The following is a 24,779-nucleotide window of genomic DNA, read 5'->3' on the forward strand; positions in this document are numbered from 1 at the left end:
CACTTAGCCCTTTGGATCCAATGGCCACCAGCATTCATAGAGTCACAGAATGTCCTGAGTTGGAAGAAACCCACAAAGATCATCGAGTCTAACTCCTGTCCCTGCACAGGGCAGCCCCAAATTCCCACCATGTATCTGAGGCATTGTCAAAGTGCTCCTCGAGTATTGTTAGGCTTGGCGCCGTGACCGCATCCCTGAGGAGCCTGTTCCAGTGCTCCACCACCCTCTGGGTGAAGAACCTTTTCCTAATACCCAACCTAAACCTCCCCCGCGCATCTTCCTGCCACAAGCGCAAGCATGCTTTGGCTGTCATTCTGAGCAGCAACGCAGAGCCACGGAGAAAAACGCTGCCTCTGAGAAGCCCGAGCCCCCACCCGCTAGAAGCCCTGCACAGCCCACTGCACCGCAGGTGCGCGAAAGGGGAACGCAACCACCGGAACAGAGACCGTAACCCCCAGGAAAACCGTGCGAGCCCCGCTGTTCACGCGAGGTTCTGTTCTGGGCAGAGCCCGGCGCCAGCCCCAGCGCAGACCCCGAGCTCCGCCGAGCCCCACGCCGCACCCGCAGCCCACACCCAGAGCTGCCGGCACCGGCTATTTACTTCAACCCCCTCAGGCCACGGTGGAGACCTGCTTCCCAGCAGCCCTCAACGCCCGCCCCACCGTCGGGCAGGGCCTCGGCAGCCGTTGGGGTCCTGCGACGGGCCTCTGTTGTGGAGCTGTTCTGACGCTTGCCTGTTGGACTTTTAACTGTGCAGCTGCTGGCGGGAAGGGGCCGGGGCGGTGGGGGCGTTTCAGTAAGTCTTCAGCCAAGTGTCAGCCGTTGGTTTTCGCCGCTTCGCCCTAGTTTTCCTCCGAGCCGGTGGCTCGCTGCCTTCACTTTCTCATCAGGCAGCGCGCAGGGCAGCTAAGCGCGGTGGCCTGTGGTGGGGGAAGGGGCCGGTATGGCGGCGGCGGCGGTGGCGGCGATCGGCAGGGCGTGCAGCTATGGCGCCTTCCGAGCGGCGTGGCGAGGTGATGGGGGAGGACGCGGTGCCGGGGGCGCCTCCTCGGGGTGGGGGTTAGGCGGTCACCGCTCGTGGGCCCGTCTCCCGTGGCAGCGGGCCGGTGCGGGCAGTCCCCACGGGAGGCGGTGCCCTGCATGTGTGTGCAGGGAGGGCGGGCGTGCTGCGTCCCGGCCGCCTTCGCGCCGGTGAGAGCTCCCTGTGGCGAGAGCAATCTGTTCCCCTTGCGGCCAGCTGCCGGCCCGCTCTGGGGTCATAGCGGCGGGGCTGCCGGGGACGCGAGAGAGGGCGCGTCTGTGCGCCGGAGGCGGCTGGTCGCCGTCATACGTGGGTGTCTGTACACACGCGCGCTGTATTTTATAAGCCCTTGCACTGATTTTTCCCTCCACTGTATTAATTCCAGTGTGGAAAAAGTGCTTTGCTGTTTGTTGGACTCAGCTCCATCTGTGAGACTCAGCAATGGCTACTGTGGCACAATAATAAACGGCAAGTAATTAACTCGAAAACAACCCTTGGAGAAGCAAGAGAAGCAAGAACACACCACAGTCGCATATATTCCCTTGTCTGTTCAATCGCTCTGGGTCCTACAAGAGCTAGATGAGAATTCTGTTTTATATTTAAACAATGTCAATGGGACTTTCCAAACAAATATTTTTTTAAAGCCTGTATTTTGCTAGGTAGCATGAACCTAGTTGCTCTTGCATGTGTTATTCTTCTCCAGGGCAGGAATTATGATTAATACCTTGTGAAATAACTAGCTTTACACTTGCATTGTCATTAGTGGGCAGGGTTGCTGCTGTCACTACTTATGAATTTCCATGTTTGTTTCTCCACATGCAGTAAACATGTACTTCATAAATGGCCTTTAGGCATGCAGATCTCACTCATCCTTGCCGGGTTTGGGGCAGGCCAGCTGTGCCTTTGCAAACCTATATCACTCATCCCATCAGAGTAATCTGGGCAGTAATGTAGGCCTTAGGATAATGGAGTGAGGTGGTTTGCTTTGTAGTTCAAGTATTGTTTTCTTCCCATTCTTTCTGTCCTTCTCCTCTTATGTCTTCCTGGATATTTTTAATTGATAGGAATCTAAATTTGTTTTCTAGACTTGCTGAATTCCTCAGTAGCCACTTCTTTCTGGATTTTAATCCTCTGCAGTCACTTTTCAAAACTCTAACCTCTACTGGAAAAAATAATACATTTAAGTATACTGAGGAGGAAAGGCGAGCATGTATATCTTTTCCATGAAGGGTCAGAGTTGGCTTTGCATTTTTCCTTCAAAAGCTATGGCTAGAAAATTGTCTTTTGGTGAAGGAGAAATGATACTGTATAACTGAAAACTTTTGCTGGGTGGCATTTTCTAAATATATAGTTAATTTTTATATAGATTTTTTTTGACCTGCGTCCTTCTCGTTAGAGAAAATTTAAGTCTTTTCATTATACAGTGTATACTGTTTAAGCAGTATACTGTATACACAGTGAATACTACTGAGGTTTTGACACAAACTTAAGGCTGTGTAGGTGTAGTTACTGCAGTGCCAGGGGCACTTTAACCTTTGTATTGCTAAGTACCCTTCATTTGCAACTTTCCTGCCTGCCTTTCAGCAGTTCTGTCCCCTTTCACCCAAGCTGCCCTGGCACTGTTGCAGAGCCTTTGGGACAATATTTTCCCCTTTTTCTCATGCTGTTGTCCTTATGACCTTGCAGCTGTGAATCCCTTTGGTAGGTTCTCCTGGGTAGCAACTGGTAGGAGCAGGAAAAAATTCTCTTCATCTCTTTGCTTTCCTCTGGATTGTTGGCATCCCCTAATGATAAGCATTTTGGATTCAGCTAGCCTGCATGTACCCAGTGAGGAGTCTAAAAGGGTCCTGATGAAAAGTACACGTGTACTGTGGGAACTTCTTACAGGGGGAAATCTGCAGCGCTGGAGACAGCTTTGGGATACATGCTATGTCTTTCTGTCTCCTTTTGTTTTCACTTTATCTCCAAAGTGATTTCTGTCGTTGGAGTCATTGTATGCCATCAGCTATGCATCCTGCTAAAAAAATCTTGGTGAACCTGTCTCAGAATCCCTTATACAGCCCAGGTAGCTTGTGTGCACTTAAGTTCTAGGCAAAAGTCAGGATGAACTAAATTAATGCCTGTGTGTTCTCAGGGAAAGCTGGTGACCGAGGTGGGAAGAAAGGCCAGATTACATTGGTAAAAGTGTATTCGAGGTTAGTATTAGAACACCTGGAAGCTGGGCACGTTTTTTGCTTTCATCAGAGGATGTCCCTTCTTTCTCCTCCACCATGAAAGGCAAAATAAAGTTCTCTAGCTTTTTCTAGCTTCTACAGTCCTCTAAAAACTTCCTTGCCTCCACTCCTAAAAAAAAAATTTAAGCAGTTAATGAATTTCTGGTCTCTCTTCTTCCTCAGGGCAGTCTATAATGAAGTTCTGTAGCCAAACTGAGCATTTGGGAAGGTTTGAAAGCAGGCCGGTGGTGTTCCCTTGGAGGAGGGAAACATTTTTACTGTCTAGTCACAGAGTATATCCTAAAGAAAAAAATTTTGTGCAGTTAGGCCAGGAAAAGTAAAAGGCTGCAACTGCTCCTAAATAATTTATTAAAATAATGTGTGCCTTTTCAGGTGTGACCCTCTAGCTCCTTCTATTTGCTTACCTTTGTGTTCTGTGTTTAGCCCAGGAAGATAGTGAACCTTTCCACGTGCAGTGATTTTTAAATGCATGGTTTTAGCTTGAGAAATTAAGTTCTTTGCATCTAAAATTTTCCAGGGTAGCTGGAGGATTTTTTGTAAAAGCAGTTTGTATCAGCGCAAAGATTTAATTACTACATGGGCCTTTCTTGACCACTTATGAGATGATGTGACAAAAATAGTAATGATTTTGAAGTGTTGTCTCTGTTGTGATTGTTTGTATAGAGTGCGTTATTTCTGTGCATAACAGTTTCATTTGAATAAAAAGCAGCAAGCAAAATGTCAAACAGAGAAACCAGGCAAAAAAAAACCCCTTCACTGCCCATTAGAGGCTAAGTTAATAGTGCTTGATATCTGCAGAACTGCAATCTGGAATTTAATCAGAACATCTCTGTTTCCTTGTACATAAGCCTTTTGAGAATGCTGTGATTATTTCAGCTTAGAGCCTCCCATAGGTATATCTGGAACTATACTTGAGCAATTTTTCCAAAGGTCTAATTATAACCACACAATAAGCATCTTGATGGCTCTTTTTAAAAGGTTTTTTTTTGCAGTGCAGTTCTTACTGGTGAAACCAACTTCATGCAGTGTTTCTTTCTCTCAGCTATGGAACTTGAGTAAGAACAGTTTTCAGTATTTAATTCCTGTGGAAAATAATTATAGGAGTAGAGGGGATTATTACATTGTTGCCAATTGTTTAAAAAAAAAATTAGCACTCAGGCTTGCTGAACACTGCATTCGCTAGTAAGGTAAATATGTGGATGTCCCGGATGCTTACTATCTTTCAGAATGTTAGGTGATATAGCAAACAAATGGCAATGCATGTCAATTTTGGGCATTGTAGGTGGTGACAGATGCTGCACCCTGTGCATAAATCTCCTAAAAGTGGCATGTTAAACCTGTATGTAGCTGAAATAAAGGTTAGGAAAGTTATAATGAAACAGGTATATTAAAGTAGTAGACTTGTATATGAACGAGGGTGAGTGTTAGAAAGAAATCTATTAGGAATTTAAAGTTTGCAGAAATTAGACTGTTAACCCATTAGGTTTACTTTTCCACCTGTCTTGAGATTCACTCTTCTGTTGCAGCTTGTGAGAAGAATGAAATGGTTTTATGGATATATCTATATTTATACTTCTATATAATTTTGTATTTAGCTAGCAAAGGGCAACACTTAATAGTCAGTGCAGGGTTTTAACTGTAACATTTGTAGCAGGGAAGTAAGTATCACTGGGGAGTTAATGTTAGTGCAGAGCATGACTTAAATATAGTAAGCATGGGGTTTTTTTCTGCTTTGTTGACATGTCTTTTGCTGGTGGCAAGACATCAGTCCAGCATTCATGACCTGCCTTGCTTTTACAAACTTTTCAGTTTTGAATAGCTTATTGTAAGAGACATTTTAAATTTTAAATAAAAGTCCCATCAGGGATGTTTGGAGCATGCGTAGGGAATGGAGGATGTGATGCATTAACTGTACAGTACTTACATGTCAAAATGCTGTTTTACTGAGATGTGACATTTCAAAACTGTTTATATTCTATAAATATTTTATTCTTTGCTCTCCTTTCAAAGTGTCTGTTCCCTTGGTAGCAGTATGTGTAGAGGAGTGTGTGGGTATACTTTATTAAATACCAGCACTTGGTGTTTCAGACTTCAGGAATCATGTGGGTTTGGGAGGTTTTTTTTGCTGTGTCTTCCTCCTCCCTCTTTTGCCCTGCTGCAATACAGAGACCAAAACAGTCTCATCTCCCAGTGTCCAAAATATGGTCAACACAGCCCTAGGCTTTCCTAGAGATATAATTTTGATTGCCAGCTCAGAACTGGTATTCTCTCACTGCCAGTATTAAAAGTATAAATTGCTCTCACTTTCAAAGAGATTGAATCCTTAAAGAAAATAGGAGATTTGTCACTGGTTTCAGTGAAGTCTCACCCTGGGCTTTAACAACTTTTACAATATCTGACTATTACAATTCATTATAGTACCTTTTTAAAATAATGTTGGATTGCCAGACATCTTGAGATCAGTTGAAGATCATCTGACCTTTTTCTATCACACCAGTGTTTATTTGGCTGCTTCTTTGTCTTACATTTGACTTTTTTCCTCTTCTGTGCCCCAGCCCTTCTGTCAGAATTTTATTTCTGCAGCAGTTATTAATCTGATTCCACTGCCTCTTGATTCTTCTTACTCTTGTCATTTTGTCCTGGTTTTATTGCCTCTTTATAGACTTTTTTCAGATTTCCATCATTGTTTTACTCCTACTTTCATTGGCAAAAAAAAAAAAAAAAGGTTACCATCTTCTGAAACTAACAACCAAAACAAAATTGCATTGCAAATATTTTTGTTAATGAAGTAAACTGTCTAATACTCTCTTATGTTTTGTTTTCCAAATGAATGTATTGTTTCATAGGAAGAGAATTTAGAATATGCTTTTGTATTACAGAACTGGGAAAGAAACCATCACCTCCCATGCTAGAAGTCCAGAGGACCAATTCAAACAAAGCAATGACTTTCTCACTGTAATGTTTTGATGTACGTTTGAGCCTGGCCCAGACAGTTAGTGGTGTTCCTGATGTTCTGAATCTTGACCAGTTATTTATCATATTTTAGCTAATAAAATGTTGCTTCAGTAGATAACTCAAAGTGAATGTCTGTAGAGCCAGTTTAACAAACAGGATATAAGAGGGGTGCTCAGCGATGGCAAGGCAGAAAAGCTAAATTGATTCTTTGCATCATTATTCACTGGAAAAAGAAACAAGAGATTTCCGTATGGTACCCCTTGGTGGTGATGGTGGTAAGAGTTAGCGGATATTTCTGAAATTAAAATAACTGTGAAAGAGGTTATGGGACAAATCTGCAGGATGATCGTTAGCAGAATCAGAAACTATTCACAAAAGAATTCTAAGAGAACTCCAGGATGAAAAAGATGAATTACTAATAAGAGTGTGTAACCTCCCCTTTGAAATTGATTTGGTACCTGAAGGGTGGAAGGTGGTAAAAATGGCACCAATCTTTTAAAAAAAGCTTGATAAAAATATTATGCATGCCTTTAGTAATGGAAAACTCAACCTTACAAATCTGTTGGAGCTTGGGTGTGTTTGCTGGTTTGTCTGAGAGAGTCAGTAGGATAACGGTGATCCAGTTAATGCACTACATGCATGGTTTCCAAATAGCTTTTAGCAGAGTTCCTCACCACAGACTTTTAAGAAGTTCAGCAGATGCGGCATATGAGAGGAGGTCGTGGTATGTTTAAATAATTCACTGAAAGGTAGGGATGAGTGTTGGAGCTCTTTTGTCAGGTGGAGATCACCAGTGGAATTCCATAAACAGCTGTACTAGTTTGCATGTTCATAAGCTCACTGGAAAAGGGGTTCAGCAGCAAGGTAGTTAATTTTGGTGATGGTATCAAGTTATTTAAAGTAGAAAAGAAATGCTGACTGGACATGAGTGAATGGGCAATAAAATGGTGAATTAATTGCAATGTAGATAAATATAAGGTGATGAAGTTCTAAATCCCTTCATATCCAAAAGACTAAATCACAACAGGAGAAGACTGGTTCAAAGGGGAGGAGGGTCACCATGATTACTATAGCGATAGCTGAGTAGGCTGGAACTCCTCAGTCTTGAAAAGGCTTCCTGGAGAAGTATGAGAAGTCTGCTAGATCACATGTGGAGTGGATAGGAATTGACTTTCTCTTCTGACCTGATAACTATGCCATGGAGCTAATAAAAGGCAGGCTGAAAATAAGAATACTAAAAAGCACCTCGTTCATTATGTGGTCAGTAGTAGGTGTGTGGAACTCCTTACCAAGGAATGTTGTGGATGCAAGATGTTTACATGGTTCTGAGGATATCACCTCTACTGAAAATAGTCAGAGACTGAGAAACTGCAGAGGACAGTATTGTGCATATTTGCTCACTTTTTACTCTTCTGCAGGCAGCTGTTTGTAGTGCTTGGTGGAGGCAGAATACTGAGCTGCTTAGGGCACTAGCCTGAACCAGTGCATTTGTACATAAATGTCCAGATATTTTTTTTCTCATTTTTCTCAAAAAAGTATTAAGACCTAGGAGTTGTTATGTCTTTGTATTAAAAGAAGCTTATTCAAGGAAATTATCAGTAGATGGGCTTATGTATGTGAAAAGATCATTTATAGGGCAACAGGAAGTATGTGAAGTGTGCCACTTCAAGTCATGTTTGAGGTATGAAAAAATACGTAAGTGCATGAAGAAGATGGAATTAGATTTTGCAAGTTATTTTGAGGCAGTTTCCAGCTGTAGGCAATTAAAGGGTGCAACAAGGGAAATTATAAATACTGCCACACAGTGCAATTTTAAATTAGTTGTAGATACACGATGTTATTTTTTAAAAAAATAAATTCTTTAATTGCATGCCATTCCAAAAGATAAATACCTCACATAATTTTAGTGACAATTATTCTCAGATGAGCTGTTAATTTAATCTTTTAGATTAACAGTTTGTCATTAAATGCATATTAAAAACAAAACAACTCAAAACTTGAGTGTTTATAGAGTTATTAACACTATGTAGTTCGTATTAGGAGAGGCTGCTAGTTCAGTAGCAGTTTGAAGTAAAAGGAAGTGTTTGGGTAGTGACTAGCATATTCTATGTGTCTCATACTATGACTAACTGATATGTTCTGCATTCTCTGTGAATTTAACCAGAGAGTTAAGAATCTTCTATTCCTATTTTTTGCTGCCTTTTTTTTTTTCTCTAGGCTGCTTTTTATTTTGTGAAAATTAATAGTTTTTCACAAAATTTTCATAATGGAGTTTTATTGTCAACTTTAACTTTTCGTAGACGTAAATGACAATAAATTCACCTTTTAAGGCTACTTTCGAAGGAACTTTTTAGAACTTCCTGCTATGTTACCCCAGTTAACTGAACTGATTGTTATTTGCCTAGAAAGAGCTGACTTCAAAAAATATATTCACAGAATCACAGGTTGGAAGGGACCTCAGAGATCATCTAGTCCAACCTTCCTAGCAAGAGGACAGTCTAGACAAGATGGCCCAGCACTCTGTCCAGACGACTCTTGAAAGTATCCAACGTGGCTGAGTCAGCCACTTCCCTGGGGAGATTATTCCAATGGTTGACTGTCCTCAGTGTGAAAAATTTCCCTCTCGTGTCCAGTCAGAATCTCCCCAAGAGCAGCTTGTGTCCATTCCCCCTTGTCCTCTCCATGTGACTCTGTGTAAAAAGGGAGTCTCCATCTTCTTTGTAACTACCCCTTAAGTACTGGTACATGGTGATGAGATTCCCTCTAAGCCTCCTTTTCTCAAGGCTGAACAAACCCAGTTCTCCCAGCCTATCCTCGTATGGCAGACTCCCCAGTCCTCTGATCAGCTTGGTAGCCTTTCTCTGGACCCCTTCCAGCCTGTCCACATCCTTTTTGTATAGAGGGGACCAGAACTGTACACAGTACTCCAGGTGTGGCCTGACAAGCGCTGAGTAGAGTGGGATAATGACTTCTTTATCTCTGCTGATCACCAGCAGATGCCCTTTTTGATGCAACCCAGCATCATGTTGGCCTTTTGGGCTGCAGCAGCACACTGTTTGCTCATGTTGAGCTTCCTCTCCACCAGGACCCCCAGGTCCCTTTCCACAGAGCTGCTCTCCAGCCAGGTGGATCCCAGTCTGTGCTGCGTTCCCAGATTATGTTTTCCCAGGTGCATGATCTTATACTTTTCCTTGTTGAACTTCATAAGGTTCTTGCTGGCCCACTCTTCCAGCCTATCCAGATCTCCCTGCAGAGCAGCTCTCCCTTCTGGAGTGTCTACTTCCCCACTCAACTTGGTGTCATCTGCAAACTTCATCAGGCTACACTTGATGCCGTTATCCAGAGCACTTATGAAGATATTGAATAAGATTGGGCCCAGTATCGATCCCTGGGGGACCCCACTAGTGACAGGTTGCCAGTTTGAGAAAGAGCTATTTACCACCACCCTTTGGGTGCGGCCCATCAGCCAGTTCCCCACCCACTGCACAGACCACTTGTCTAGACCGTAACACATCAATTTCTCCAGGAGGAGACTGTGGGGGACCGTATCAAAGGCTTTGGAGAAGTCCAGGTAAACAATGTCCACCACCTGCCCCATGTCAACCAGGCAAGTCACTTTGTCGTAGAAGGCCACCAGGTTTGTCAAGCATGATCTGCCTTTAGTGAAGCCAGACTGGCTTTTCCCAATCACGTGCTTCAATTGACTTGTGATGGCCCTGAGGAGGATTCGTTCAGTAACTTTCCCAGGGTTTGAAGTAAGGCTAATGAGCCTATAGTTACCTGGATCCTCCCTCGAGCCCTTCTTGCAGGTAGGGGTAACATTTGCCTTCCTCCAGTCGTCCGGGACATCCCCCGTTCTCCGTGACTTCTCAAAGATTATGGAGAGCGGCCTTGCGATGATGTCAGCAAGCGCTCTCAACACCCTCGGGTGAATGTCATCAGGGCCCATGTGGGGGTCAAGCTCGTGTAGTAATTCATATACTAACTCTTCCTTCACTGATAGCGGGTTGGTGTTTGGGTCAATCGGCAATTTTGTTCCCAAAGCCTGGGACCCTACAGTGCTGGTAAAGACTGAGGTGAAGAAGGTGTTGAGGACCTCTGCCTTTTCTGCATCATTGGTGATTGATTGTCCTTTTCTGTTTAACAGTGGGCCTACGTTTTCCTTCTTTTTCTGCTTGTGGTTGACATGTCTGAAGAACCCTTTCTTGTTATTTTTTATGTCTACAGCCAGTTTCAATTCAATTTGGGCTTTTGCTTTTCTGACTGCATTTCTGCACTCTCTGGCTATGCCCTTGTAGTTCTCAGCGGATAATCCTCCACTTCTCCATTTCTGGTGTGCTTCCGTTTTGGATTTGAGTAGACCCAGGAAGTCATGGTTGAGCCATGGGGGCCTCTTGCTCCGCTTACTTCCTTTTCCTTTGTAGGGGATAAATTGGCTTTGTGCTTCCAATAGAGAGTTCTTGAAGAATTCCCAGCTCTCACTAGCTCCTTTGTATTCCATGGAAGCCTCCTATCGAATCCCTCCCAAGTGAGCCCTGAGTGCGCTGAAGTTTGCTCTTCTAAAATGAAGAATCCTTGTCTTAGAGCTGACCTTCAGCACACTCAGCAGGATCCCAAACTCCACAATATTGTGGTCACTGCAGCCAAGGCTATCACTAACCAAGATATTACAGAGCAGGCTTTCTTGGTTTGTGAATAGCAAGTCCAGCAGTGCCTCCTTCCTGGCTGGCACATCTGACATTTGTATCAGGAAACAGTCCTCTATACATTCCAGGAACTTGGTGGATGACATGCAAGCTGCCCTATTGTTCTTCCAGCGATGTCTGGGTAGTTGAAGTCACCCATCAGGACCAGGTTCTGTTGGCCAGAAGCTTGCTTTAGTGCCCCAAATATCGCTTCGTCGGCTTCATCAACATGGTTAGGAGGTCGATAGCAGATGCCCTCTGTGAGGTCCTGCTTGGAGATGACCCCTTTGACTTTAACCCAGTGGCATTCGATAGAGCAGTTGCAATCACCATAGTTGACTTCAATACATTCAAGGTGTTCCTTGATGTAGAGTGCGACTCCTCCACCTCTTCTACCTTGCCTGTCCTTATGAAAGAGCTTGTAACTGTCCATTGCGATCCCCCAGTCGTTTGAGGAGTCCCACCATGTTTCAGTTACTCCTATGATATATTGTTCTTTTGTTGATACTGGATGGTAATAGAACATGACAAAAATCATGCTTATGTTCTGCTTTTAAAATCTAGCTGGAAAGATTGAATTTAGATGTAGTTTAGGAAGAGGTAGAATTTAAATTTTTTAAAATTCTATTACAATTTTCCAAATAACATGTTGAATAATTGATTTCAGGACAGTATAGCCCTTTTTAGTTGGTTGAATATGCACACTGTTTGGATTGATTGATTATGTAAGTAGGAAAAATATGGATTCCTTACTTGGATTCTTCAGAACCACCCCTCTGCTGGTCAATAAAAGAAAGTATATCTTGCTTTCATTGTTGTAGGTAAGCACCTGAGCCTTAGCAGTTATAACATGCTCCCTTTGGCTAATAGAATAGCAACATGTCTACGTTAGCTGAGCTACCTGGCAGAAATGCACCACCATGTATGCTATATTGAAGTAATCTGTTCTGGAGATAAGAGCATGTGTAACTGGCTAGCTTGTAATATCAAATCCAGAGGGCCATGAGGAAGGTACTTCTGGAGGTACATTCTCCTTTCAAGGTGCCAGAGTAAGTCAGGTTCACGAATTTGCAGAATCACAGAATAGTTGAGGTTGGAAGCCTCTGGAGATCATCTAGTTCACCTTCCCTGCTCAAAGCAGGGTCAACTAGAATAGATTACCCAGGACCATGTTCAGCGGAGAGGAAAAAAAAAAAAGTTTTCTTATATTCAGATGGGATTTTTTGTTTTTAAATTTACGCCTATTGCCTCTTGTCCTCTCACTGGGCACCAATGAGAGGAGCCTGGCTCAGTCTTCTTTATACCCTCCCTTCAGATATTTATATACATAGGTAAGATCCCTCCTGAGCATGCTTTTCTCCATGCTAAATGGTCCCAGCTCTCTCAGACGCTCCTTTTATGAGAAATGCTCCAATCCCTCAATCATCTTTGTAACCCTTCACTGGACTTTCTCATAGAAACATACAATATCTGAAGTTGGAAGGGACTCATAAGGATCATCAAGTCCAATTCCCTGCTCTTTGCAGGACTACCTAAAACTAAACCACATGACTAAAAGCGTCATCCAGACACTCCTTGAACACTGACAAGCTTGATGCCCTGACCATTTCTGTGGGGAGCCTGTTCAAGTGACCAACCACCCTCTGAGTGAAGAACCTTTTCCTAATGTCCAATTCTACAGTATGTCCACGCCTCTTGTACTGGGGAGCCCAGAACTGGACGCGGTGCTCCAGGTGTGTCTCACCAGTGCTTAGTACAGAGGGCAACAGTCCACCTAACGCAGCCCAGGATGCTGTTGGCCTTTTTTGCTGCAAGGGCACATTTCTGGCTCATGGTCATCTTGGTGGCCGCCAGGATCCCCCAGGTCCTTTTCTGCCAAGCTGCTATCCAGCCGTTCAGCCCCCAGGATGTATTGGTGTATGTGGCTCCTCCCTGGGTGCACGACTTTGCACTTGACTTTGTTGAACTTCATAATGTTCCTGTCAGCCCATTTCTCCAGCCTGTCAAGGTCCCTCTGGATGGCAGCACGACCCTCTGGCGTATCAGCCAGTCCTCCCTGTTTTGTATTGTCCACAAAGTTGCTGAGGGTACACTCTGCCCCACGTTCCAGATCATTAAGCAAGATATTGAACAGGATCATTGGGCTGATTTCAGATTTGTTTTTCATAGCATGTAGTATTTAATAATGTATATATTTATCACTTTTGATTGTGTCCAGGAAAATTATTGCATGTTTTTCTGCTAGAACAATATTTCTACTTTTTGAGGGTGCATTCTCACTGCATCAGCAATATTAGAAGCCTTCTACCCTTCTTTTCCTTGTGACGCTTTCTATTGCAATATTTCTTCCCCTTCTGCAACTTGCTTTATGCTTCAAGACAGAAGGTTCAAGTCTGATTCGCTTTGGAAAGTAAGCTGTATGAGTAAATAGTACAGTTTTTTCTTCTGGTATGTATGTTTTCAGGAAATGCTGTTTTAAAGAAGAAAATGTGCTGTATATAAACACCTGTCTGTCTTCATTCTCAGGGTTTTCTTCTGTGCCAGTGAAAGGGAGTTGCTGTTCGTATTCTAGCCTGGCATGGGCTTTCCAGACACGGTGTTCCATCTCTGCCCCCTGGAATGTGACTGTTGAGCAACGGAGACAAAGCAGTTTCTTCAATACGTGTAAGTCTCGAGTTGGATTAAAATTATTATCTGTAGTAAACAGAAGTAGGAAAGAAAATTTTGCTCTGGAGAGATACAGCCCCATGAAAATCTATGTGTTATAACCGTTTGTATCTATGCGAGTTACATATCTCCTGAAATTATAGTTGCAACTACAGCAATTGACGGAAGTGCATGAACAATGTCAGTTTATCATCTTTTAATAGCAAGCAAGGGCTTCATTTATGTTACAGTGAATCCATCTAATATATTTCATTGGATGGAAGGAGGAAACACCTCCCCCTCTGTTTCCTAGTCCTTTATTGAAAGCATAAATTGTGTGTTTATGTTCAAAATAATTTTTGAGCCACAGGCTCACCTGTTCAAGGTGTGCTGTCTCAAAATGAAATAACTAAAATGCAATACTGTGTTAAACAAAGGCTGTCGATAATGTCCTGCTAATTGTCTGGCCAGCTGCAGTATTTTCCTCCAGTCCTGAAAGGAATTACACACATGCTTAACATAATTGGGAAATGATGGCTGTTTAAATTCACTCTTGGGACTGTGAGCTGAGGTGGCTGAGGAGCCATTCCACTTGTTTTGCAGTTCCTTATCCTATCCCATAGTGGAAGAGAAGGAATAGTAAGAACATAGTCTAGGGAGGACATAATGGCAGCAGTTTGAGAGTCACAGTTTTTGACTGTTTATAAGAGCTCTGCAAAATTAGGCTTTCAGAAATGGTGGTGCCATCCTATTTTTCTCAACAGTGGAGAGGCAGAATACTGTATTTGCTTTCTTTACATTTGCTGAAGAAGTGGGGTTTAAGCAGTCATGCTGGCTGTCAGTTTGTCTTACCCAGTTAACTTTGATCATTGACTGATTTCAAACAACTGAGGGTAGAGAGGTCTCAAAAGACCTGCAGAAGGTTGCAGTGTGAACAAGAGGCTCTGCCTGGTAAAGGTTTTCTAAGGATGCCAGCTGCAGGAAAAATTCATTCACAACTTTTTCTTAGGCACCCAAGCAGTCACAAGGTAAGAATGTGTAAGGAGCTAATCACTGTTGTTATTTTGTTTATCTTAAATTTAAAATATAGTGCTGCAAGTGATTGCAATGTGATTACATTTTGTAGGTTAGACGTTTCCTTAATTATGTTTACATTCGTATTCATAAAGTCTAGATGAGGTCTGTTTTACCAGGAATTTTGCCAGCTGTCTTGTTAAATGACTTAATTAAAGATGTTTGTAAGATGAGTGAATTAAAAATGTTTGTTGTGATCGCATCATTGTTTGACTTAATAAAATTTTAAACAGGTTGTATTTAGGCAAACTACCTAAAACTACTGGCTTAATTAATAAGATGTAACAGCTTGGAAGTATTTAAGTATACCTCCTTTATGTATTCAGCAGAGACAGTAGTCATCAGATTTGGAAGACTGAAGGTTTCATATTTCAAAGTACAGTTATTCTAAGAAGAGTTTCTTTTACAGAAGTCAAACCCAAAATCTTTAAAATTCAAATGAAGTAGATACTAACAGTATAAATCACTCATATCCTCTAGCAGTGCAGTTGCTTCAGAAGTGGTAACATTAAAAACGCAGATATGACCATTTTATGTGAAACAATTATCAGGTAAAATGTCAGCCAAATGACAGTCCGTTGTGACTGAGAAAGGTGACTATACTTTTCTATTTCTTTAGTGAAGGTTTACTTCTCTTCCATCATACTTTTAAACATATTAACATGCTCTTGGTAGTAGGGTCATCTGTACCTTCAACTTAACTATTAAACAAGTTTAACTCATTTAAATAGAAGGAACTGCAGTTATCCTAGGCAGTCTGTGATCCTTACCCAGATAGCTGTCTCCTGCAACTCTAACAGAAACAAACACAGGGTTTTATTCTTGTCCAATGACATATTTCAGTGAGTTTGTCATGAAGTAATATAAAATGATCTTGTTATTCCAGGCTTAGCTTCTGTTCCTTCCTCCCTCCTTTCCCCTTTCCACCCTCCTCACTATGGAAAGCAGTTCAGTTTCCATTTACTTAACAATTTCACATGCTTATTTAGAGGTGTGGAAAGGCCTGAGGTTTTTCAGATCATGTTTAAAAAATAAATAATTTCCTCTGAAAAGTCTTACCTCCTTTTTCAGTGCGTCTCAGTAGACCTGGTACTTGCAGATAATGTGTTGCTTGTGCCTGTTTCAGTCCAACTTTTATCTGAGACAATAGGGCAGGTCTGTTTCCCGTACTTCTCAGTACATTTATGTGCTCTTACGTGCAGGCACACACACTGGGGAAACGCCACCAGTCCAGACTTTCTGAACAGATGCTTGAGCTTCAGTTGTTCAGAAACACTGATAGGAAGTGCTGTATGTTTAATGGAACAAGTATGTATCTATCTGGCCTGTAGGTGAGGAAAATGTGGGATATAGACCATCTAAATTTGATAGCCACAGAATTGGGTTGAAGTATATGGGCTGTCATTCCTGAAGGCAACAAGAGGCACACAGATGTGCCATGAATACTGAAATGATTTGACTGTCTCCCAGCCGTAGGAGTTATCTTTGACCCCAATTGTCCAAACCAGCAAGCACAATTTTCTCAACATTCGTTGTGTATCCAAGTGTATGTGAGAATAAAGAACTTTTATTTGACACTGAGACTATATAAAAATTAAGCTTTCCTACTCACAGTATTGAAAATCCATTAGTAGTCCTTGGGAAGAAATGAAGAGAACCTAATTTCTGTGTTGCTAGGTGATGTTTCTTCTTAGGTTAGAATACAGAATAAGGAATATGATGGTTTTTCAGAGGTTATAGAACTAGATTGTTACAATCAAGGGAGAATCATTTAGACCGACAATATAAAAATCATACTCAGAGTAATACGTTTTGTCTGTAGAGGCTTTGATTTGCTTATGGAAGCAATTGTACTCAGTATAAATCTGTGTTTGTGTTCTGTGTTGGAAACAGCAGTTCCTGAAAGCCTGCTCCTTAATTATATCTTATATTAAATTTTTTTAGTCCTATGTGAGTTTTCTTTGGATTAAATTATTCAATTCTTCTGCCATTCCTAATTTAAGAGTCAGAGTGAAAATATGATTTTTTTTTTCATTTTTAAAGAATTGAGCACTCCAGGTAAATAATTACTGAGCTACCACTTTTCATTGTCAGTAGTAACATATGAAGAGTTTTGATGTTTCAGTATTAAGGATGTAAAGACCTCCAAATATACAACAGCTTGCTTTTTTTTCTTTTTTCCTTTTACAAAGGCATTGAAGAATAGTTGGCTAATTGGCTTTAGTCAGAAAAAGGGGAGTGAATATTAAATGCCTTACTTGTAGTTAATTGTACTAAATGCCTTAATTGTACTTAATGGGAGGGGGGGCTATTTTATTGGGTTTTAATTTGTTACTGTTCAGTGTAACTTTTGTGAAGGCACTTGGCCTCTGGTTTTTATTTTGTTTTGAGGAAATGAACCAGGACAATGGTGTTTAGCTTTCAAACCTCACTGAAATCTCTGTTTTCCATATCCATCTGGTGACGCTGAGGCCAGCTTTGTAATAATTATTGTTTATTAAAAAAAAGCTGTGAATTAAAGCTTTAATAGTCAAAGCAACCTTCAAAAGATAGTAGCATTTACAACAGCATTATCATCTAACTTAAGGTCCTGGGTTTTTAATAAGAGGTTATGAAGAAAAAATAAAATTTCTCAGATGTTTGTCAGGAAAATTTACAGCAGTTTTGGTTCTTTGTTTAAACTAACAAATTTTTAGTCTGTTAATGACGGGGTTTGTAGCTGGATTTATTCAGGATTTGAATTGTGATTAACCTGAAAATCCTATGTCTGCAATTTCCTGCTGGCATTGTGCTAAATTGCCAGTTTTAAAAAATGTGAAATCCTAATGCCAAGTGTACTTCAAAAGCATGCTCAAGGTTTGCCGTTAGTTTGAGTTCTTCACTGTGTCTGTGTAGCAGTATGAATGCATCTTTCAGGATAATATATTCCAGCTCCAGAAGTTTTGTTGTACTATCATAGTGCAAAAGATCTGTTTCTGGTTTTGGGGAAGCTGCCCAAAACTTTTGCATGCTATCCTATGGCAGTAATATATTATAGAGACATCTTTTTGCTGCCAAAAAGTTTTCAGACATGCCTAAACTAATTCTGTTCAGCAATCCACATAACAAGAACTTTTGCATTTTTTTATGATATTATTAAACTTCTATGAATAAGCAGGTAGCGCCTAAAGCTTTAGCCTTGTATTAGCAAAACCAAACAGAAGCCAGAAGGTTTGGTAGTAGATGAGGGTTTTTTTCTGGTTTCAGTATTCTGAAAATCCAGCTAGCAGTGAGAAGTAGAAATGAGCTTAAATTTTCAGTGGAAACATTTCATGTATGGGCAGTTCTAATTTTTAGTTAGTGAAGTTCATCTAAAACTATCTTGTATCTGTCCCATGGTACTTCTCTTACACGGCCTCAGGTTCCTCTTTATGGCCTTGCAATAGACCTTGTCTTTCTCAGACATTTTCAGTGTCCAGATTCTTGCAGTTCCACAGTTAGATACATCCTGCATCCAAATTAATTGACTCATTAATGCGCTGTCTAGACTGAATGCTTTATATTCTTTACTACTTCCTAGGTTTGAATAAAGGCGCTGTAGAGCTAACATATCCTCAGAAGATATCTTAAGAGGGTTGAGGCAGAGTTGTGAAAAGGAACACATATTTTAGTAAAGCAGCCCCTTTTTTAAGTTGTCACTTTGGGGGAGAAGGGGAGTTTTTAATCTTCTCATTCTCTTTCAGCAGAACTCAATACCAGATATGCATTATACACTTCCATTTAGAATGTAAGGGGTCTCTTTTGCAGTTGAAGAAGGTATTTTGAGTGTGGTCATTTAGGAAACTTGAGAGTAATCCAGCACTATATCTCATTTCTTATGGGTCCATGCTTTTCTGCTTGCAGACTGGGATTAGACAGGGAGTCAAGAAATGGTTATGTCACATAATGGCAGACAGTCGCAGTTTGGATATAAAGGAAGTAGCAAGGGCAGTTCTAATTTGGGATGAATGCACTGATTTTGACGAAACTGCTTCAGAATCTTGCCTATTATAAGTAATCCATCCAATATTAGTATGCCATTGTTCCACTTTTCTCTCATAAAAAAAATCTATTTGTATTATCATCTGCACAGTATTCCCTTTTGAATTGTGGAGGAGAGGATTCAACCTATTAAAATAATTAAATAGTTTCCGTAAGTATCTTTAACCAGGCCGAGTGAGTCTTGAATTCAAGATTCCATTTGTAAAACTAACAGAAAATGCTCTATCAGAAGCATAACTTGTCGGGAATAACTGGTGATATGGACTGAGTTGACAGTCTCTGAACAGTATATGAGTTCAGTTAAAGTTTATGAAGGGATATAAAATCAGACTCCATCTTTGTTTTGGATGGTTCATTTCCATTTTGGAATTAACTATTTAATGTAATTGTGAGATTGCCTCTAGCCACTAGTAAGTATCGCACTTGAAATTAAATGTTCACATGTGCAATTGAAAGTGACATCTAAATAATTTGCTTCATGTTTGATTCATGTTCAGCCACTGCAGTGAGTTGTAGGTTTTACTCTTAAGACACTGCTCTGTGTACATTTTTGCCTAGCACCTTTATCTTAAATGCTGTGTAGTTAAGGTTATTGTTATTAGACACTTTTTATAAGACTGTTGAGAGGGATAGTAAGACATGGTAAGGCCCAGATTTAAAAATACAGTTGAGCACTCCTTTTCCTGACCTAAGCAATTTAAATTGCAGTTCGTTGTCAAATCCTCGAGGGTTAGCGTAGTTCATGTAGGCTGCTCTGTGCCAGCCTCTGTCCTAGGAATCTTTTAAATACTAGTGAGGAGGGGGCTGGAAACAGAAAGCTCTTTCTTGGGAGTGTTTTTTTGGAATGGAATTAGTGAAAAAACAGACAGACATATATTCTTGCAGAAATTGGGTTGGGTTGGAAGGGACCTTTAAAGGTCATCTAGTCCAACCCCCCTGCAGGGAGCAGGGACATCTTCAACTAGATCAGTTTGCTCAGAGCCCAGCCCAGCCTGACCATGAATGTTTCCAGGGATGGGGCATCTACCACCTCTCTGGGCAACGTCTTCCAGTGTTTCACTACCCTCATAGTAAAAAAAAAAATTCCTTATATCTACCCTCCATTAGTTTAAAACCATTGCCTCTTGTCTTTCTGCTACAGGCCCTGCTGAAAAGTTTGTCTACATCTTCCTTATAAGCCCCCTGTAAGTATTGAAAGGTTGCTGTAAGGTCTCCCAGGAGCCTTTTCTTCTCCAAGCTAAACCACCCCAAGTCTCTCAGCCTTTCTTCATAGGAGGGGTGTTCCACCCCTCTGGCCGTTTTCATGGCCCTCCTCTGGACCAGCTCCAACAGGTCCATGTCTTTCCTGTGCTGAGGGTTCCAGAGCTGGACGAAGCACTCCAGGTAGGGTCTCGCAGAGCAGAGGGGCAGAATCACCTCCTTTTGATATTGATAAAGATTCACTTATCTCACTTTACCCTAACAATACTGTGGCATATACCTCTGTCGTAGAACAAAAGCCCCAAAGTGAATGAAAGTCTGCTTTGTTAATGGCTGTGAAGGACTATGTAGTGTCGCCAAATTTAAGTGAAACTAGGGGAAAGGTAATTCTGGCAGAGGGAGATCACAACCACCAACTCAAAGACCACCCACTCAGGAAACCTGCCAACCCAAAAGGTTAAGGAAGTAAAAGTCTCAAAATCATAGTGGGCATGCATAGTCATTTACATGGTAGGTGAAGAATTTTAACGAGTCATTTAACAGAATAATAATGAATATGTATTATATTAATATCTTGTGTATAAATAACTGTTAGTTTCTGCCAGTGGTGTGCTGGTTTGTACCTTGCACCCATATCTGTGCGTTTACATAATAAAGGAAAATACCTTGGCTCCATGTGTAAGTTGGGCAATGCACACCAGGTAACAGAGCCAAGTTTTTGGGGCAACACCTTTGTCTGCTGCCACGCTTCTTTTGATGCAGCCCAGGTTATGGTTGGCTGTCTAGGCTGTGAGCACACATTGCTAGCTCATGTCTAGCTTTTCATCCACCAGTACCCCCAAGTCCTTCTCCGCAGGGCTGCTCTAAATCCCTTCATGCCACAGCCTGCATTGGTACTGGGGATTGCCCTGACCCAGGTGCAGGACCTTGCACTTAAGTCCTGCAAATCAAGTAGCTTTTGGGTCTGCAGATTCCAGATGGGTGTCTTGACTACTGAATTAAGTTAAAGGACCCTTTCCTTTGGATGAAAGGATCACCATCACTTCCTTTGCCTTCTGTCTCCTGTCCTGAGCCAGCTACATCTACCTCACTCCCCTTGCAAACTCTTCCTGGGCTTTCTTCAGGGAGCTGCTGGATCAAGCACCCATTACGCTGGCAACTATCACTACTATCAGTTTTTCTTGCCGTGTTGTCCTTGAGCAGCCACATGAGGTAGGCTATAATTGACCTGAAGTTCAGATTTCTCTTATACAAACTTTTAAACGTGAAAATTATTTCATCAGATAGTGTATGTGAGATATTACATTTATCCGGCTGTGCTGGCTGTGGATAGCTAAATACAAACACTATTTTTAAGCCATTCTACAGTCATTATTTTTTGTGTATTTTTAAAACAGCTGGAAATTCATATTAGTGGAATACCTCGGGTCCTTCAAGGAAGTTTCCTTTAAACCAAAATAGATTTAGCATTAATTTGAATTAAGAATTCCAAGTGTTAGTTGTATAAAATACAAAAATCTTCTCATCTGTTTTTAACTTTGGGTAACTTAATGACCTGATTGTTTGTTGTTGACTGATAGAGAAAAAAGCTTTAAGCTCAGTTCTTTAATAGATACTATTTCAGAATGTGCTTGCAAAGGAGTAAAAAAAGAAGCTGCTTCTATTGTTCTTCCAGTCTTATTGATGGCTATGAGTTCATTAAAAACCTGGAGTCTCTTTTAACTTACACTGGTTCTTGATTTTTTTGTTTCTACTTCATTGTGATTTTTGTCTTTGTAGGCCTAATTTATGTGGAAAATAGGCTCTTTACATATTACTAATAGTTTTCAGCTTAGGTGATTTCTGTACTGTAGTTGTGTTCTGTAAGCTGCAACCTGTATATGCATCTTATATGCCTTATTAGGGAATAGATGCCTTAATAGGGAACCTAGAATTTGATGTTGAAAAGCTCTTCTAGCATATGTTGCCACTGGAAGTTTTGCTGTGGCAGTCATACCAGTGGTTGCCTGAGTATTGAAGTTTTTATTATAGACACAGGCTTAGGTTACTGTTCTCACCTTGGCTCTGAAGTTTTGAGAGTGAAGGCACTGTTTTTTATTCTTTGCTTCCCTAACATGGAACGTAAGGAATTTTTTCTGCTTACATGAGTTGGCTCAGAAAAATCTTGTTCTCCTCCCAGTTCTGTTACAGGAATTCTAGGCTAGGTTTTTTGTGCAGGTGGTCTCTTGGCAACCTGATTATAATTGTAAATCAGTTTGCTTCTTCAGGTGCATAAATGAGATTTATTTAGCTAATTGATATTTTAGGAGCACTTCATGATAGAAGAACTGAGCCAGCTTGAGGTAGCCATGCTTGAGCTAGAGGTTGGAGTTGGTGAAATCCTGTGCTGCCTTCAAACCTAAACAATTTTGTGTTTCTAAAGAAGACCGAGACACACTTCTCTGAGGTGTACAGGCAAGCAGCAAAGGGCAGTGAACACAAGTTTGGTCAAGGAAAATTCTGGTTATGCAGTAGGAAAAAGTTTTTTATCGTGAGGGTGCTTTAACACTGGATCAAGGTGGGGGCTCCAAAAAGGTTGTAGAAATTCTTTTACTAGAGATATTAAAAATATGACTGAGCAACTCTCTGGCCATCTTCACATAATCTTGAAATTGAATTTAGCTTTGAGGTTGTCTCTGCTTTGAGTGTGGGATTAGATCAAGGGCCTCTTAAAGTCCATTGTAATGTAAATTTTTCTGTGAATCTGTGATTGCAGTGTATTTTACTCTTTGTACAGTGTTGAAGATGGGGAGTTGAATTTCACTAAAATGTACAAGGTGACACAAGTAGAAGCAACAATATGTTTTCATAACTTCAAATTTAGTGACTTAGTAACTTAGATCCAGTGGGGAGGGTGGATTGTGTGTGTTAGGAAAAAAAAATAAAGCATGAATCCCTTGTTCTTTAAAACTAATGGAAATAAACCATACACATGCTTAAGACTACAAATTATTGTGAATTTTTCAGGCTGTTTTTGTAACTAGTTAAAGCTTAAGATCAGAGTCTCAGAAATTAATGAGAGATGCCACTATTCTCAAGATTACTGTACCTAGCAGGAGAAAAAGGGCTTCAGAAGTCCAGATGGAGAACTTCCCACCATGACGGTGCACTGTGCACAGCTAGAGAAATTGTTGTTATTTACGTGCTGCAGCACTGGGGCCTATGCTGTTCCTTAAGTTGATTCAACAAATTCACCGTTCAAGATATTTAAGGATCACTCACCATAGTGAAGATGTACTGAATGTCCAGTGCTGCTTTAACTGTTCAAATACTGTGAACAACTGCATGTTGAATGTACAGTTGCAGAATTTTTATAAGAGATGCACAGTTGAAACGCTGCACACAACCTGTCAGAAGAAAAGCATTGCTTTTAGGGTGAGGAGTTCTGATGGCCACCTGGAAACAAGAGTGTGCAGAGTGTTTGTGTTCTCTAATTTCTCTAAATAACTTTTTTCCTGAATTGGCATGTTTGTCTTGCTCTTCGGTAATTGATTCTGGGCATCTGGTGATTGTGTAGTAGCCATGAAATTATAAAAAACCCCCCTCGTTTAGCATGGAAATTGTGAACGGAACCCGAAGTACCAAACAATCAATACATAGAGGCATCTTATTGGGACATTTTGTAGATTGATGTAATTTGAACACTGGTTCCTAAAAAATTCTTAGTTGTAAATTTTAATTTTTTCCCATAACGGAAAGGTACGTAACTTACAAGGACAGTGTTAGAGTGATTAATTTTCTGAGATCATCAGCAACATGCAGGTTAAACAAAGTACAGGACTTTCAATTTTACAATGATTCAGCACCCTGGCATGTGGCTGAGGCTTCATTTAATGGTGTAATTCACCGTAACTAGCAGGTTTATGCATCAATCAGTTCTACCAGAAGGTAGCTGTTACTAGATATGTAGCTTTACCAGAAGTTTGAGAGTTTTGATAAGATTTCTGAACAGCATTTTAGTTATTGCGGTCTTCCATTTCACAAATGGAGGAAGCATCTGACCATAGTTCTCTTTGGCTTTGGAGCCTTGTTTTGGTTAAATTGGTAGAATAATGACAAAATTTGTTGTGATCCGTTATCAAAAATAAGAAAGTATAGGTTAAAAGCCAATGCTTTTTAAAACCCAAGGTTTTTTAAAAAATTAACTACTCATGGGCCTTTCAGGCTTCTGAAGAAAGCTGTCGTTTTACAAGGAAAGCCTAATGTTTAGTACTCCTGTAGTTAGGTCTGACAGAGAGGGTTGCAGTTGTCTTTTTGGAGAGATCATAAAACCCAGTTTAACTGGAATAATCCAGCTCTGCTTGTACCTCAGCAGTCTCAACACTTAATAATTTAATTTCATCATGTCAGTTCAGTGCCATGTTAAAAAGTCTTATTTGATGGGGTATTGATTTATTGGCAGTGGAGTTGTCACTGAGAACTTGTGTAATTTAAAAGTGAGTGGATTACTGTGTTTATCTTAATACCAGTATTAGATACTGGCTATATAGTCAGAAGTGGAGAAGGCCCTGGGGGTGCTGATTGACAGATGGCTGAACATGAGCCAGCAGTGTGCTCAAGTGCCCAAGAAGGCCAATGGCATCCTGGCTTGTATCAGGAATAGTGTGGCCAGCAGGAGCAGGGAGGTGATTGTGCCCCTGTACTCGGCACTGGTGAGGCCACACCTTGAATACTGTGTTCAGTTTTGGGCCCCTCAGTACAAGAAGGACATTGAGGTGCTGGAGCTTGTCCAAAGAAGGGCAACAAAGTTGGTGAAGGGTCTGGAGAGCAGGTCTTATGAGGAGCTGGGGTTGTTCAGTCTGGAGAAGAGGAGGCCTTGTCGTTCTCTACAACTACCTGAAAGGAGGTTGTAGCAAAGTGGGGGTCGGTCTCTTCTCCCAAGTTACTAGTGATAGAACAAGAGGA

At 41.1% G+C, this 24,779-nt stretch overlaps 1 pseudogene; it reads left to right on the forward strand.

The window, feature by feature from the left end:
• Window positions 1-904: 904 nt before the first annotated feature.
• Window positions 905-24,779, forward strand: part of LOC142055063 (small ribosomal subunit protein uS5m-like) — a 71,142-nt pseudogene continuing 47,267 nt past the window's right edge.

This window comes from Phalacrocorax aristotelis, chromosome 3 (assembly GCF_949628215.1).
Source record: "Phalacrocorax aristotelis chromosome 3, bGulAri2.1, whole genome shotgun sequence".
Taxonomy (NCBI): Eukaryota; Metazoa; Chordata; class Aves; order Suliformes; family Phalacrocoracidae; genus Phalacrocorax; species Phalacrocorax aristotelis.